This window comes from Arvicanthis niloticus, chromosome 12 (assembly GCF_011762505.2).
Source record: "Arvicanthis niloticus isolate mArvNil1 chromosome 12, mArvNil1.pat.X, whole genome shotgun sequence".
Taxonomy (NCBI): Eukaryota; Metazoa; Chordata; class Mammalia; order Rodentia; family Muridae; genus Arvicanthis; species Arvicanthis niloticus.
Genome location: NC_047669.1, coordinates 29,916,457 through 29,934,347, shown reverse-complemented (window position 1 = coordinate 29,934,347; position 17,891 = coordinate 29,916,457). Strand labels below are relative to the sequence as shown.

The following is a 17,891-nucleotide window of genomic DNA, read 5'->3' as shown; positions in this document are numbered from 1 at the left end:
GAAGAGGAGAGTTCAAAAGCAGAGCAAGGGTATAGGGTGCTTCTGATAAATGGACATGTCCAGTGGCACTATTTGGAAGGAAGTAAGGCAAGTCTTAGGATGAAATACTCTTTGGGTCTTTGAAACACTGCTTCAGGCTCCCAATTCAGCAAGAACTGCCCTGAGCACCAACCATTGAGTCCAGCATGACTTTCCATGGTTTTTAAACCTCCACAAAATGTACTCACCAGGACAGGATGGAGCCCAATTGAAGCAGGGCCAGGAGACAGTGTGAGGATCCTGCATGAACACAGGACATCATAGTTCTTTGTAAGGGATATGTCTCAGTATGAATTTGATTTGATCCTCACAGTGACTTTAAGTGGAAGATCAGAGACATGGTCTGAAGGACACCTGGTTTGTTTGTTTGTTTGTTTGTTTTTCCAATGAAATCACCCCAAGCTCCTACCCATTCCTACATTGTTTGATTTGGTTTGCTTAGCTGTTTTGAGACACAGTCTGAGAAGGAAGTGCTTGGCCTATGCCTCTCACATGCTGAAACTATACAAACATGTGCTACCATGCCTGGCTTCAGAAGTTTTAAGAAGACAAATTGGCCAGAGCTGGTAGTGATGTAGACAGTGTAATTGCTTTCTCCCAAGTTTAGCTTCCCTGTCTTCTATGACGAGGTCTAGAGATAGATGAGAACGAAGAAAAGCCCATGTCTCCCATTGGGATTCACTGTTATTGTAATTATTATATACTTCCAGTTTTTTGGAAGAAAACTAGCTCACCTCATTCAACTTACTTATCATTGCCCAGTAGTGAGTGTCAGTGTTGCTTATTCTCTGTGGAGTCTTCTCGGCCAAGCTGCTTCGTATCCCCTCACCCTGAGACAGAGCAGGAAAGAGTGGGCACAGTAGCAGATGAATGGATGGCATTTGTCCTTAAAGTAACGCCTAACTTCCTATGCACTTCAGTCTCACCTCTGTCTGATGCCTCTGCCATCACTGCTCAGCCTGTTTCAGCTGATTTCCACAAGTAATCTATGATTCTTCTAGTATTTTCTTACTTTCTACTCTAAGGTTTTTTTCTTCCTCAAACACGCAGAAATGGGAATGAAAATAAGCCAGAATTAGAGAAATTTATATCTTTTCCCTTCTCTCTCTCTCTCTCTCTCTCTCTCTCTCTCTCTCTCTCTCTCTCTCTCTGTGTATGTATGTGTGTGTGTGTGTGTGTATGTATGTGTGTTGCAAGACTGTGAAAGAGAATGTATGTATGTGATGTGTATGTGTGTACATGTGCCGTGGGGCATGTGTGGAGATCAGAGGATAACACCGTGTGGTCCCCGTCTCCTCCCACCTTTATATGGGTTCCAGGGATAGAACTCAGGCTGTCATTCTAGTTAATTAAGTACACTGAGAAATCTCAGTAATACAAAATTTCATATATTTTAACAATTTTTTTTTCAAGTGCAGGTGAGTACAGGTGTCCCTGGAGGCTAGAGGCATCAGATTCCCCTGGAGCTGGAGTTATAGGTAGCTGAGAATTTCCCAGTATAAATGCTGGGAACTGAACTAGGGATCTTTGCCAGAGAAATATATGCTTTTAACTACTGAGCCATCTCTCTAGCCCCCAAGTTTTTTTTTTTTTGTTTGTTTTTGTTTTTTTTTTTTTTAAATTTGAATCGATTTGTGGTTGACAGGTATGGCAAACTATATTTTCCAAAGATGACATCATTTATCATGTTCTTCCAGACTTTACCACTCTGCCATTAACTGGAAAAGCCAATCTTCTCTTCTTAAAGGGGTAGTCCTTTATAATCTCATCAAGTGCTAGTGCATAGCAAGAGTGATGTTATATGATGTCCAAGGCCAGGTCATAAAAACATCATGTGTTTCTAATTTGTTTTCTGGAGATGCTTGCTTTTGGAACTCAACCACTATGACATCAGAAAGCTTAAGCAACTTTGGAAGGCCATGTGGAGATGACCTATGATCCCATAGCTCTGGCTGATCGCATAGCTAAGAGTCAGAAACAAAAACAAAGCATTATAAAAGCAGCTATTCTGGCCCTCAGTTGAACTGTGCCAAACTAGTGCCATGTGGAAGAGAGACATGGTACCCCTGTAAAGTTTTACCCAAATTTCAGGTTCATGAGCAAAATAAATACATGATATTGTTTTAAGCAGATAATTCTGTAATGTAGGCATAGGTAGCAGGTAACTTGAGGCCCACGGATTACAGAACTCGTCACACTCTGGGTTCAGAAAGAACACATTTCAAGTTTTGCTGCAACCAGTCTAAGTTTGAGTCAACTGCCGGCTACTTATTTGGTGTGTTTGACTTGAATCTCAGATGCTATATGCTTTAGCTTCATAAATTTTATAAGACCTTGTTGTTCAAAATGTGGGCCATGAGCCAGGATCAGCAAGACCAACTTCACCTTGGAAGTTGTCAGAAGCAGAGAATGTCAATCTCTCCTCCAAACTTACTGAATGCAGGATTTGCATTCTTTTTTTTTTTTTTTAATCTGGACTTTGATTATGTACATAGATAGTGATATAAGAATGAGAAGTTCTAAGGCTTGTACATTATTTCCATGTGAAAGATTGCAGATTAGTTGGCCTGTAGTATGGCATTACCCAAAACAGCAAAAAGCCTTAGTGTCGTTTTGCCTGAAGAAAGCCAGTTTACTATATCTAATACTGATTCTGCCATTTGTCTGTAGAAATACTGATTTACCGTCTGGAGTTTCCGATGTTTACCTATAACTGATTAAGATGGGCAGAGCAGGGAGGCTTCTATTTATTTCCAGATGAATTCTTCACATTTCCTGGCTTCTGAAAATTTCGTGCCCACAAATCTTCTACGACTAAGTACCCTCCTAATCCCAAGTCTTATACCTTCTCCCCAGTGGTCTGGGCAATGGTGATGGCTTGTTGTGGTAATAGACAGAGGCACCTAATCCCATGAAGAAAGGAGGATACACCAGCTTCTTTGTTTTTGAATCTAGCAAAAAGGAGTCCAACAAAATCAGCAAAACCAGTAATACCGAGTCTTGGGGAAAATCCAGAAGGCGCGAAAGATAGTTATAGTTGTCTACTCCCCACTGCACAATGTGTTCTGCCTTGGGTTTAGTATAGGAGTATATTTCCTGACACAAACTTGTATATGGCTCACAACGATGTCGGAGTTGTGAGATGTCTTCCTCAAGCTGAGTCCTTGGCTCCTCCACATATGTAGACGGACCCTCAGGAACTGAGTAGAGTGAAGTTCATAGATCCTCACAGAACTGCTGTGAGGCGAGCCCGTTCCGGGTGCTGCATAGACGCTGAAGGTGAGCAGGCTCAGGCTGGCCCACAGATCTCTGAATTACCTTGAACACATCGCTGGCAGCCAGGACTCGGACAAGGTCACCAGGATTTGCATTCTAACAAAATAACTTTCTATTCATTATATGTGGAGAAGCTACCATATGAAGAATAGGCCTGTAAAATAGACCCATCTGTAGGTATTGGACAATAATTTTCTTTTATTTAAAATATTTGTATTGTGCCACAATGCACATAACATAAAATCTATCATCTTAATCATGTATAAATGTATCATTTTAAATGTATAGCTTAGTAGTATTAAATGATTTATAATGTACACATATCACTGCTCTATCTTTTCTCAAGCTTTAAAACTGAAGCTATATGCATTAATTAAAAATTACCCATTTCCTAGAGTTAATCTTTTCCACAGAAATAAATTTTTTTTCCAACTTTGAAACAAGTCTTTATATGATTTGATGTTCATCATTTTATTCTATTGCTGGCTTTTGGTTTGTTCTTTTAAAATTTTCTTATTTTGGGCTACGAAATAGCTAAGTGGTTAAGGGCACTTCTTGTTCTTGGAGAGGACCTGAGTTCAAGTCCCAGCACCCTTTGTGGCTCACCTGCATCCATAGTTCCTATTCCAGGGGATCTAGCACCCCCTACTGACCTCAGAGAGTACTATACACAAATTTGGTGCACACATATGTACAGGCCAAACCTTCATACACATAAAGTAAAATAAATGCAATTTAAAAACTTCTTTATGTTGTAAAGTTAGCTTATTGATTTGGAACTTTTCTAATTTTCTAATGGAAGCATTTATAACTATAATTTTCTCTCTTAGCATGGTTCCCACTGTTTCCCCATAAATTTGATATATTGTTTTTCCACTTTCATTTGCCTTGAAATAGTTTCTCATTTCCCTTGTGATTCTGTTTCATTGGTTTGCTAAGAGTATTTGAATTTTTTTTTTATAATTTGTAAATTTTCCAGATTTATTCTGTTAATGACTGTTAACTATCCCATTGTAACCAGAGGGAATATTGTCTCTGTCTGCTGAATCAAGTTGGTCCCATTATGATAAATCCTTTACTTGTGCTCTACTTGGTTAGTCTATCTGCTCCTAAGGGTGGGATTTTTGAAGTCTCCAACTAAAATATGCAACTTCCTATTTCTTTTCTCAAAGCTTACAGCTTTGATTTCATGTATTCTGATGGTTTGTAGATGATTAAAGAGACAATTATGTTTTTAAGTAGTATAATTGCTATATTTTTTGATTAATGTAAAATGTCCTTTGTCTCTTGTAAACAGTTTTAAAGTTTATTTTGGCTGACATTCCTGTCTTCAGCCTTGCTTTCTTTAGGTTGCTATTTACAGGAAACAGTTCTCCATCTTTTTACTTTCAACCAATTTGTTTCTTTGGGTCTAAAATGAGTCTCTTGTAGATGGCATATAGTTGGATTATTTTTTAAAACTAGCCTGTTAATCTCTGTCTTTTGATTGACCACTTTAATTCATTTGCATTTAAAGTAATTACTGATAAGGAAAGGCTTACTTCTGTCACTTTTGCTATGTGTTTTCTATCTTCCAAAGCCATGGCTTTTAATCCCTTATCGATACATTACTATCTCCTTTGGTGTTTAGTTGATTTATATAGTGAGCTGTTTAAACTCTTTCTCATTTCCTTTTGTGTGTATCTTCAACTATTTTCTTTGCAGTTACCATGGGGATTACATTTAACTTCCCTAAGTTACATAACTCTTAATTTCAATGCGCAGCAGTCTAACTTCAATGGCATATAAATACTGTCCTCCTTTATAGCTCAGACTCTGTCCCTTCCAGTTGTTGGCATTATTAAATTATATCTTTCTATGTGTGTGCCTCAAAACACAGATGAATCATTTCTTTTAAGTGCATTCATCTTTTTGGAATTATGGAGAAAACCAAATGTGGAATTCTAAAGCCCAAGTAATGCTACTTGTTAGGCTAATAATTGTTTTTTGGGAATTATGACTATTTCCTAAATCATATAGATAAAAAGGTATAGCAAACTTATTTCACTGATACATGCTTTTATAATCGCCTTTATATTTACATTAATTAAAGTTTCTATTTATTTATATAACTTCCGGTTTCTGTCTGAAGTCTGTTCACTGTGCTATGCAGGGCATCACTGTCAGTAATTTCTTACATGGCAGGTCTAATGGTAACAAATTCCCCCAACTTCCTGTTTATCTTGAAATGCCTTAGATTCTCCTCCACTTTTGAGGGACCGTTTTGGCAGACATAGTGTTCTTGGCTGATAGTTCTCTTCTTTTTGTACTGTGAGTGTATTGGTCTATTGTTTGCCATCTCCAAATTTTCTGGTGAAAAGTTTGTTGTTAATCGCATAGAAGGGGGGCCCTTGAATATGCGTCACTGCTTGCCGTTTTCAGGCTTCTCTCTTTGTCTTTGAAAATTGATTGGACGTCTCATTAGAGTGCCTGGTGCCCTTCTTCTCAACAAAAGAAGACCCAAACAGAAACAAAACAATTACTTCTTGACTTGAGTGCTCAGAGCTCAGTGCTGGAGCATTGTGGAGACATAACGGAGATCCATGATGACTGTGCAGAAAAGGAAGTTACTTATGGAAAATAAACTCTCTCGTCTTTCTAGCTGATATCAATACTGAACCAAGAATGATTTTTCACATCAGAGAGAGGGTATGTAGGAAGCTATATACACACAAAAAAAAATCTGCTCTTGGCAAAGCCTGAGACTCTCACAGTTCTCCTTGAGGTTGGTTTAGAGAGCTATGAAAGACAATGAAGGAGCCCAGGCCATCTTGTACCTACTAGCTGAATTCTCACCTCCCAATACTATCCTAAGATGAATGTTCCTGGCAGGGGTTCTGTGAGATAGTAGGTGACTGTCCCTAGAAGTCCTGTGAATCAGATGGGTGACACTACCCATGTATTCCCAGATTCAAGAGGCAGCCAGGCAGTTCATGATTAATAATCTGACCCATCAGAGGCCCCTAGGAAGCAAAAGGCGGGCCTGGCACCTGCCCTTGGCCTTGTAAAACAGCTAGGAAATCTTTCTTGAGCACTTCAGCTCTCCAAGTTCCCAGGGAAGCACCCAGGTGCTCTGGCTTATCGTTTAATGGCTCCAATAAAAAGTTTAACAGCCTATACAGAGAGACTTGGTCTGCTAAGGCCCCCAGGAAGCATCTGGGTGGTTCTACCCATCCATTGTCAGCTCTGGGTCTCAGTTGGACAGCCTTCTGCGAGTTAATATAGCTCATGAGGGCTCGCAAGTCACCTGTGCAGCTCTAGACTCACTAGGTAACCTACCTGCTCCTACTTGTTGTGTTGTACCCCCGAGTCCCACGTGGCTTGCATGTTGGTGGATTTGCTGCCTTTCTTTTCATAGATATTCCACTCAAAGCCATCAACTACCGCTTTAGACGCTAGATGGAGATATACTACTGAAGCCAACTAAAACCAAAGCCCAGATAGCCTACCAAACCAACATATTAAGAAAAATTATTACAAAAATTATTTTATGAAATTGGTAGAGGTAGAGAAATCTGCGAGATATAAAAATATCAACAAAGAGATACTAGGAGCACACAAACACGGTTTATGTTACCTGCAGAGGAATACAATTATTCTCTACCAATAATCACAAAGAGAAGGAAACCAATGAAATGCCGGAAACTAGTTCAAAATAATGGTTTTGACCAAATTTAATAAGATGTAGGAGATACAGAAGAAAACGGGCTAGTTACAATTGTCAACTTGACTGGATCTTTGAGAGGGTCATTCATATAGAAAGTCTGTGAGCACGTTGCCTAGAGGACTCTCATCTGGGACAGTAGCTGAGGTCTCCTTGATGACCTGGATGCCAACACCACTATTTGATAAGTTGATCACCCAGACAGCATAAAGGTGGAAGAGAAAGCTGTGTTCTTCTTGAGCAAGTGGGTCTAGTATGGCCTATGGGCATCAGATTTCAAGTCTTTCCACACAGACTCACACTAGTGACTCTCTGTGGAGCTTCTAGGCCTTCAGTTTCCCCTTAGACTCATCATTGGTTCTCTTCATCCTGAGGATTCCAGGTTCTTACACTGAACAGCTCCTGGTTTCTCTGCCTGTTCTACATGTAGCCATTATCAGACAATACAGTTTCCAATCGTGATAACCAATCTCTTTCATAATCAGTGGCTCTGTGCTCCTGGAAAACCTTGACTAATACAATCTAAATGAGAAATTCAACAAAGATGTAGACACAAACGAAGAGCCACACAGAAATGGTGAAACTAAGAAACTCAGAATGTCAACACACCAGACTGCACAGGGGATGAGTATCTGAACTTTAAGTCTAGGCTTGGATATAAGCCTGTCAGATTTTTTAAAAGTCATCTTAGACTTGTAAGACACCACTAAGAAAGAAAATACTTAAATTCTGTGTATTCCACAAGGAGAAAGGTAAATTTATAAAATATATCCAGTGAAATAAAAGCTGAAACTCACTTCACAAGCCTAGACAGACAGACACACAAACACACCCACGGGCACATGCATATGTGAACACACAAACACTGAAAGTGCAGGGACTGGAAAAAGATTGTCCATGCAGATGGAGAGTAAAGTTGAGTAGCACTAACTATACTTACACCTAAGCAAAAGCTGGAAAAAGAGACAAAGTGACTACATAATGATTAAGGAATCAATTCAACAAGAGGATATAACCATGTCTATGAACATGTGAACCCAATTCTGGTGTGCCCAATTATAGAAGCCAAACATTATTGAACTTAGGGGAGAGATATATTTCTACAGCATACTAGTTGGGGGTTTCAACATTCACTCTCATCAATGGACAGATTGTCTCGACAAACTGTTAGTGCAGAGACATGAGTGTAAAGCTGTACTACAGAACACATGGACTTGACAGACGTTTCCAGAACAGTTTGCCCAGTCACTGCAGAATATACATTTTTCTCATTGGCATATGGAACATATTCTAGTTTCACTTCTGTTACTGTGATAAAATACCCTGACAAAAAGCCATTTGGGGAGAAAAGAGTTTATTTCAGCTCAAAATTCTAGGTTACAGTCCATCACAGCAGAGAAATCACAGTGGCAGAAACTTAAAACAGATTGTCATATGACATCCACAATATAGGACAGAAAGAGATGGACACATTCACATTTGCTTGTGTGGTGGTTTGAAAGAGAATGGCTTCCATCAGCTCATAAGGAGTGACACTATTAGGAGGTGTGGCTTTGTTGGAGTAGTGGGGTTTGTTGAAGGAAGTGCAACACTCAGGCTTGGACCTAGAGGTCTCAGAAGCTCAAAACCAGGCCTAGTGGTTCACATCTCTATTCCTGCTGCCTGCTGATCTAGATGTAGAACTCTCAACTCCTTCTCCAGCACCATGCTTCTCTCATGCTGATAATGGACTAAACCTCTAAAACAGTAAGCCAATTCCAATTAAACGTTTTCCTTTATAAGAGTTGGTCATGGTGTCTTTTCACAGCAATAGAATCCCTAATGAAGACAGCCTACTTATTTGCTTGTGGTCAGCTTCTCTTCTCTGTTTTTATAAGGTTCAGGACTCCCTGCCTAGGAACAAGGGCCACCTATAGTAGGCTGAGTACTCCCATATCAATTAATTTAGTGAAGACAATCCCCACCAGACATGCCCACAGGCCAACCTGATCCAAACAATTCTTCACTGAAGCTCTCTTCCCAAGAAAAACCAGGCTGTGTCAAGTTGATAATTAAAGCTAACTATCACAGAACATTTTTCAAAAGGGACCCTATGTTAGATCATAAAACAAGTCTTAACCAATTAAAAAAGGCTGCAATCAATCATATGATATAATTCCCATAACCACAAAACTGTCGACTAACAAAAGGAACTTTAGAAATTGTAGAGTACGTGGAAACTAAATAATATATTCTTGAGTGAACAGCAGGTAAAAAGAGGTAAATTAAAAAATCCTTAAGACAAATGAGAATGGGAAACACAATGTATGCAAATTCATGGGATATGACAAAACAGAAGAAAACTCCTACAAGAAAGGCAAGAAGAAGCACTTTGAGACGTTGGTTGATATATTTTTTTATCATCAAACCCCAAAAGCATAGGTAAGAAAAGCAAAAATAGACGAGGGATTACATCAAAATCAGGAGGCTTCCACACATCAGTGGCAATAATTAAAGGAGGGAAGTGGCAATGCTTTGTATGAGTGAGAATATTTGCTTATTTGATGAAGAATTAATATCCAGAACACATAGAAAATTTGAAGAATGAAAAAATAAATAAATACAGTTATAAGAAGCAACTGATCTGAACAGATACCTTTCAAAAGAAAATTTAAAAGGTATCTCATGTCACTAGCCATCAGTCCATTAGAATCATCTGAGATACCAGCTTACCCTCATCATATTGGTATGGTCATTAATAGTGGGAAGGGGGACCAAGAATACATGCACCCTTTTGGTGGGAACGTGACTTAGCTGTCACAGAGAATGATGGAAAGATTCTCAATAAACCAAACATTAAACTACCACACTACTCAGTATATCATCCCCTAAATGATATCGACATATCAACGGACTATTATTTACTGTAGCCTTATTCATAGTACCCAAGATGTGGAATCAACCAAGTATCCATTAGCAAGTATGTGAAAGGAAAATGTAGTATATAGACAAAATGAAATATTGTTTAGGAATAGCAAAGTGCAAATCTCATCACTTGAGGTGGAATGGATGTGACCAAATGGAGGGGTTTATGTTACGTGAATAAGCTGGGGACAGAAAAACAAACACTGCTTACTCTCATTTATATGAAAAGATCCAGAGAAGTTGATCTTAAAGACAGGAGTTGAGTAGAGACTGCTAGAAGCTAGGTAAGAAGATGGAGGGCGGTTGGACGATGGATACCAAGATACCGAAATGCAACTAGAAAAAAGTCGGAGTGTTCTATAGCACAGTGAGAGAGCAACAGTTGCCAACACAATTTTTTTGTTTGTTTTGTTGTTGTTGTTGTTGTTGTTTTGTTTTCTGAGACAGGGTTTCTCTGTATAGCCCTGGCTGTCCTGGAACTCATTCTGTAGACCAGGCTGGCCTCGAACCCAGAAATCCACCTGTCTCTGCCTCCCAAGTGCTGGGATTAAAGGCGTGCGCCACCACTGCTCAGCTGCCAACACTTTTTTATTAAGAACTTAAGGAGTTGGAAATCAAGGCTCTAAACACTAGGAAGTGATGAGTAGAAGAAGGCCATGGGAGCACTGATGACAGTATCAGATCATCACATTAGATGGCCCAAATATTGTAATTATGTGTCAACTGAAATGGGGAATAATAAATCAATATTTTTCTTAGAAAATGATAAATATTAACCTAGATGTATTGGTATCTGTTTGTAATCCCAGCACTCAAAATGTGGGAGGGTCATCTATGATTTCAAGGTCAGTATGTAATAAATTCTAGGTCACAGTGAGACTCTGTCTAGACAGACAGACAGACTGACTGACAAATATAAATATTAAAATTCTACCACTCCAACCTAATTTGATCATAATGTCTTGTTTATGTCTCTGAGTTCATTTTACTTGGCATTTATTTAAATCTTAGATGTTTATATTAAAAATTTCCACTAAGTTCATTTTGGAAACTTGAATTTAACGCTGTGATAAATTTGAAAAGCAGAATTCTCTTTTCCCTCACTTTGTCTGTTTTCACTGGTGTTGTTCATTATTTAGAATAAAAATTGCTTTTGAAGTTCAAGGACAATTTGATTTGAGTTTGAGGGGAAAACAACAATGGCACAGGCAAGCTAAAATGTTTGGTTGATGCTAGGAGTAGCAGGGAGGTGGAGGAGGAGGGAGAGGAGGAGGAAAAGGAGGAGTAACTTGGAATAACGCTAGTTGGACTTGCCCTGTATCAGGATTAGATGACAGCACACATTTCAAGTTTCTTGGGTTTTTTTTTTTTTTTTTAAAAAAACTTGAGGCAGCTATTTTTCTAGCTTCATCTCTGTTGCTGTGATGAAACACTCTGACCAAAAGCCATTTACAGGAGAAAAGGGTTTATTTCATGCTACAGGTCACAGTCTATGATCGAGAGACGTCAGGGCAGGGGCTGAAGCAGAAACTATGGAGGAAATGCTGTTTGCTGGCTTGTTCACAGGCTCAGGTGTAGGTAGCTTTCTTTAACAGCCTGGGACTACAGTCCTGGAACGGTACAGCTCACAATGGGTTGGGCCTTCCTTCAATTAACGGCCAAGACAAGGGCCAATCTTACCTGGGTTGATCCTTCTGTTAAGACTCCCTTCTCAGGTGATTCTAGGCTTGTCCAATTGATGGTTAAAGCTAACTAGGACAAATGTGTCCAGTTGCTTTCTGATTTCTCCACATATTCAGTTGCTTCTAAGTGTCATAGTCTTTAATGTCTGCCTCCCCAAAAGAGGCCTTTTAATAAAGATCAATGCCCTGGAAGTCACTTAGGCCTGAGAGGGCAGAGCTTGCAGAAAGGAAGATGGCCAACAAAGGCCTGAGGCGGGTAAGTAGCCTATGCTGGCCTCAAACTTGTAGTCCTCCTGCCTCAGTCTTCCAATTACTGACAGTATGGGCATGAACAACCCCAAGGGGTCTAGTTTGATGCCTCTTTGTTGGCACATTGGTGACAAGTCAGAACAGTCAGGTGATCAGAACACCAATTTCAGCTGCTTGCAGGACAAACACCCTAGTGCCTGCAAACAGTGATCATTCTGTGCCAATGTCCCCTCTTTTTCATCAATACCCTCTGATAGCAAAAAAAGCTATCCTAGTGGTAGGGCCATGGGGGCAAGGGGAGAGACTAGGGAGTGATGTTTGGATGGGGATCCTCTTAGCTGGGAGAACAAGGATGTGGGGGCTCAGGTGTTGCCTTTATGTAGACTCTAGACTGGATAAGGAATGTGTCAATTATTTTACTCTAGGAAGGTAGGGAGGCTTCTGCTCCAGTTGATTTTCTTCTTGCTGTCACAGACAGTCATGAGCAACTTAAGAAAGGTTCATAGTTTTGGTTCACAGTTTAGGGTAAGAAAAGCATGGTAGTAGGACTGGCTTCTGTATGTGCAAGCAGGAGGCTGCTGGCTCACATCTCAACAGACCAGGGAAGGGAGAATGGGGTTGCTCAACTGGTTTTCTTCTATCCCCTTTTATTTAGTCTAGGGCCACATGAGCAGGTCTCCCCTCAGCTAATCCTTTCTGGGAATGTCCTTACAGACAAACCCCTGTGGGTGGTTCCCTGCTGCCCTAGGCATTTCTTAATCCTATGATGTTGACAGTCAAAATTCCCTATCCTAGGTGGGAATTAAGAAGCACAAGAAGTGATAAAATATTTTCTTTCTTCCTTCTTTTCTCCCTCCTTCCCTTCCTTCCTCCATCTCTTCCTTTACTTTTTTATGATACAGGGAATAGAACCCCATGGTCTTATAGTGTGCCAAGCAAACACTCTACTACTGAGCTAAAGCCCCAGTCCACATTAATTTTTTTTCATAGCTGACAACATTCCATTATCAAATGGGTGACATTATATGTGTGTGGGTTTGTTCTTTTTTTTTTTTTTTCAAATGGCTAAATATATATGGTAATATATGTTTAGTTTGCAAGTAAACAGATTTAAAGCACTTTAGGCTTTCCTGGGAGGAAATGTTCTCTAAGATTGGAAATTGACTGTTATTACTTTAGCTATAGTTAGGATTTGCATGTTCACACACCGGGCCTCTCTCGGGTAAGTACTGTCATAATGGTTTGATCCCTGCCCTAGAGCACAAAGGAGCTGTTTTATCTTCCTATTTGGGTTTTCATAATTCTCAGCATGCGTAAAGTATATCTGCAACCCGTTCTCCGGGGGTTACATTTTCTAATCCACAGAAGTTCTGTTTCCCCCAGTAGACAGGACTTGTAGAAGTTTGTATGTTAATGACAATAATCTTCCCTACAGTGTAGACTTTGGCCAGTCTGCAGCCCTTCTGCAATGCTGTCACTGATGCTCTGACAGCCCACTGCACTACGATGACAGACAGATGGCCCCAATGTAAAGCAAATGTAAAGCAAAATGATACAATGATGCAAAGCAGTTGGTTTGAAAAAGGACAAATAGGACCATCCAAAGAAGGGCATTTGTTGTCATTAAATATTGGGGGGAAACCTTAGAAAACAGAATAATTTGAATGGCATCACTCTATTGGAAATACCCATTTCTTCACCTTCCTACCTGTTTCTTTATTTTTACCTTTCTTTATTTCTACTAAGCAGTCTTGACTGGACCTTAAACTCATGGAGATCCACCTGCCTCTGTTTCCTGAGTGCTCAGATGAAAGGTGTATGCTACCACCATGTTATTTTAAGAGAAGGGCCTGTTCTGCTATGAGACTGGTTCAGACTCCTCCTTCTGTTTTTTGTTTGTCTGAGATAGTGCTTCTCTATTTAGTTTGGCTTTCCTGGAACTCACAGAGATTCTCCTGCTTCTGCCTCCCAAGTGCTAGGATTAACCGTGTGAGACAATACTCCCAGCCAACTTCTACTTTAAAGAAGCCATATGAGGTGCTGATGTTGATTGGGCTGAGCCACGTTAGAACTCTTACTAGGCCCCCGTTGGCTGCTCAGGCAAAAGGCTCATGCCTCACGTGTATCTTCAGAGTATTCTGTTAGCCATGCCAAAACACAGCTCTCACCTCAAAGGTAAAAACATCGTTCTTTCTTGGAAACAAACCAACCAACCAACCAAAATAACAAATAGCAACACAATTTTCAAATCTATTGGTGGGAACCTCAGGTAAGTGGAGGTAAGCAAGTGGGTTATAGCAAAGTGGGGGAAACTTTGTTATAGGCTTCAGTTGTTACTGGTTTTCAAGTCGGTGGGAGCTAGGTGATCTGTTCATGCATTCCAAAGGATTTACTTAATAGTCACAGCTGACACTCTGAGAAGGACAATGGACAGTCAAGTTGTTTCAGTAACCCAAAATAATCTATAATTGGCCCCTTCACATTTACCATTCCAATCTTTCTGCAATTGCAATCTTTCTGCAATAATTATTCGGTCTGTGTGCCTATGTGAAGGTCAGAGGATGACCCTCGGGAGATGTTTCTCTTTCTACTGAGTGAGTTCTTAGGGTTGAACTCAGACCACCAGACTTCATGGCAAGTGCCTTTGCCCACTAAACCATCCCACCATTCCCAACCTCTGCAGCGCTAGTCTGCCTATGTAGCATGGTCAACACAGATGTGTCCTCTTGGGGACTCCAGTTCACATCCAGATTAGATGAGCCACTACAGAAGTAGACATAGTTTTGCTACATGGGCCTTAAAGAGAAGACAGAAGCAGTACATTGGGGTTAAGGGGAGGCAACTCCATCTTCCTTCCCCATAGAAGGACCCAGTGGTGCCTTCCAAAATGCAACTTATGATTTTGTCTGGGGCTTTGGCAAGTAGAAGAAAGCCCTCTATTTTAACAAATATTTTTTTAATAATCAGGAATTTCATACAATGTATTTTGACCATAGTTATCCTTTCTCTTCCCTTAACTTTTCCCAGATCCATCCCCAACTCCAATGCCCTTCAACTTCATGTCCTGGTCATTTTCTTACTAGCACACAGAGTCCTATGTGTGCTGCCCATGTATTCCTGTATGTGTGGCCATCCACTGGAGTGTGGTTGACCTACCGGGGTCATATCTTTAAAGAGAACTGACTCTCCCCTTCTCCAGCAAGTATCAATTGCCAACAGGTCCTCAGCTAGGGGTGAGATTTCAAGCTCACCCCTTTCCTCCATGATGAATGTTGTCTACTTTGAGCTTGTGCAGGTCTTGTGTGTGTTGTCACAATCGCCGTGAGTTCACAAATGCAACTGATGCCCTGTTGTGTCTGGAAAAAGCTATTTCAGTGTAGTCATCTACCACTTCTGGCTCTTCCAATATTTCTACTCCCTCTTCAGGGATGATCTCTGAGCCTTGGGTAGAGGATGTGTGACCTAGATTTCATGATTAGAAAGTTCCTCCGTATCTGACATTGTCCAAGGACAAGGTAATGAGCTTCCGGCAGAAATCTGATGTTGGGCGGTGACAAGGAAGTAATTTCAGGCAGGAATCTAAATCTTAGACTAGAACAAGGAAGTAGGCTTTAGGCATGAATATGATTTTGGGCTAGGACAGGGAAGTAGGCTCAGATCTTTTGGTCATCCTGATAAGCCCTTAGAAACAGTGATCACAGGAGTGAAGATGGGACTTTGCTTATTGCCTTGCCTGTTCCTTGACTATTTGTGTTTATAGTACTGCTTGACCTTATTACTCGAATGTAATTAAAACAGTATAAAAGCAGATTGGGAAAAAATAAACTGCCCACCTTCAGCCTCAGAACTGGCTGGGGTCATGCTGAAAAAAAGAAAAAAGAAAGAAATCTCCTTTAAGTAAGTATTGATGATACAGAGTCCCTCAAGAGATTCATAAGTAGAAGGTTGCCTGTTGATCTGTTTGGGAACATTTTCTTTTTCTGCTCTTCGTACCTCAGCATGTGACTTCAGCCTGACTTACCTTGTGGTCACAAATGGCAGCAGCATCTTGCTTTACAGGATCCCAGAGCAACACTCGGAGGCAGGGGAAAGATCTGCATTTTAAATTGTGGAAGGATTTTCCCATAATCCCCTTAGCAAATTCCCTTTAGATCTCCTACACCAGATTTATATTATATGTACATGCTTGACCCAATCCCCAGCAAAAAAGAATCAGAACACATTGATCGACAGACCAACACAGCCTCTTAACTTACATAGGAGAAAAGTACATACTGAAATAGGAGAAAGGTTTTTTTCCTTCTAGAGGTTAAAACTGACAGATTGCTTCCTTGAGATTGAAAGAAAACCCTAGTAATGTTATTTAAAAACATTCAAAACACCGGAGTCATGTAGTAGTATTAAAATGATTCTAGGAAAATTACAACAATCGTGCCCCCACAATATTATCTTACAGCTCCTTCTTAGTGTCTGTCTGTACATACACTGTGTTTTGTAGGTAAAACCTTTATAAAGGTTACAGTCAACCTTAATAAAAGTTGCCGTGTAAAAGAATCGTGAACAGAATTGGACACCTCTTACCTAACTCATGGCATCTTTAATGACTTGATTCTCATTAAATTGGATGTAACAGTTTGATCTAGCCTCTGTTGTTTGAACCTTTACTATTATTAATATCATCGTGATAAGCCCTCGTGGAGTATATTAGTGAAAAGCCATATTAATAGCTTGAGCTTCTATTGCATGAAGAGAAGCCATGACAGGCACCTGAAAAGTCTGTGAAACTAGCCTTCTGTCTTACCGCTGCAGCATCTTCGTCGGTCTGCCCGGCCTCAGTTTCCTTACTTTAAAAAAAAAAAAAAAGATGAAGTTAGAATAAATAAAATCCACGATTATCTCCAGCTGCAATTATCTCCGATCTTTAATTGTCGAAATTGTCTTCGATTTGATGAATTCTAAGATCTTCTGGAAGGAATTACTGCTTGGGCCCGAGGCTCAGATACCAACTCAATAAACATATAGAGACTAGAAACTGGCAGCCACACTGTGTTTGTAGGAGACCCATGTTTAGCCAGAACATTTTAACTGGAAGCAAGTGAAAACAGCGTTAGAGCATGCTCTCTCCACTGTAGCTGTCCGCCTCTACTGCTTGCTGTTTGCTACGAAGAGACTCCATACCTGTATCATGCCTGACATGCTCTTGTGGAGGAGCTTGGAGTTCCGGCGTTCCTGGGGAAAGGTGAGGCTGGGAGTTTAAACCACTCATTCACCTGAACCTGGCACCTGGGTTTCCATAGAATCTTTTCTTCAGAGTGTTGTTGAAAGGCAGCCTTGTTTGTTCACAAGATCTAGTGATGGTTTCCATGTAATACATATAAACACCTTGTCAGGCACCAGAGACAGGTTGGAGAGGATGATTGACAGGAGTGGGCTTGTGAAATCACACCTGCTGTCACAGCAGATGGGGAAAGAGCCGTAGTAACCTGTGGAGTTGCTGATCCTTTTGGAAAATTCACTCACAAAAACATAATTTTAGCTCTTTTTTTTTTTTTTTTAAAAAACAGACTTTAGAAATAGCCATTATCGCAAACCAAACACTAGGGGAGTGAGTACTGTATAAGTTTTCAGCCATATCATTTCAATAAAGTAGCAAGAAGCCTTCACCGACTAGGCAAACTGTGTTTGAGTGCTGGGGTGGTACAGCAAGTTATCCTCTGCCAAGTGTAAAGATGCCATTCAAGCTGCAGTTGCTGGCTGGCTGCCCATGGGGCACCGAAGCCTACCCATTGCAAATCACCCCACCTCATGCAGAGTTATTGCCTTGAGTGCACAGGATGCCCCCTAGAGAGGAAAAGGGACTGGGTAGATCCTGTACAGTGCAAACCAGAGCATGGGCAAAGGAAAGCAGGGGGTGCTGACACCCACAGGAAAGCCATGTGGACCTGATGAAGTGTTCTGAGCTCTGTTTGTTAGGCTCATGTTATTGTTGGCTCTGTCTTGCTCAACTTAGCAATATGTTACCCTAATTTTCCCTGATA

General features: G+C 40.4%; 1 pseudogene; it reads right to left on the bottom strand.

Moving 5' to 3' along the window:
* Positions 1-2,782: 2,782 nt before the first annotated feature.
* The window catches only part of LOC117717599 (MICOS complex subunit Mic26 pseudogene), a 34,455-nt pseudogene continuing 19,346 nt past the window's right edge, over positions 2,783-17,891 (bottom strand).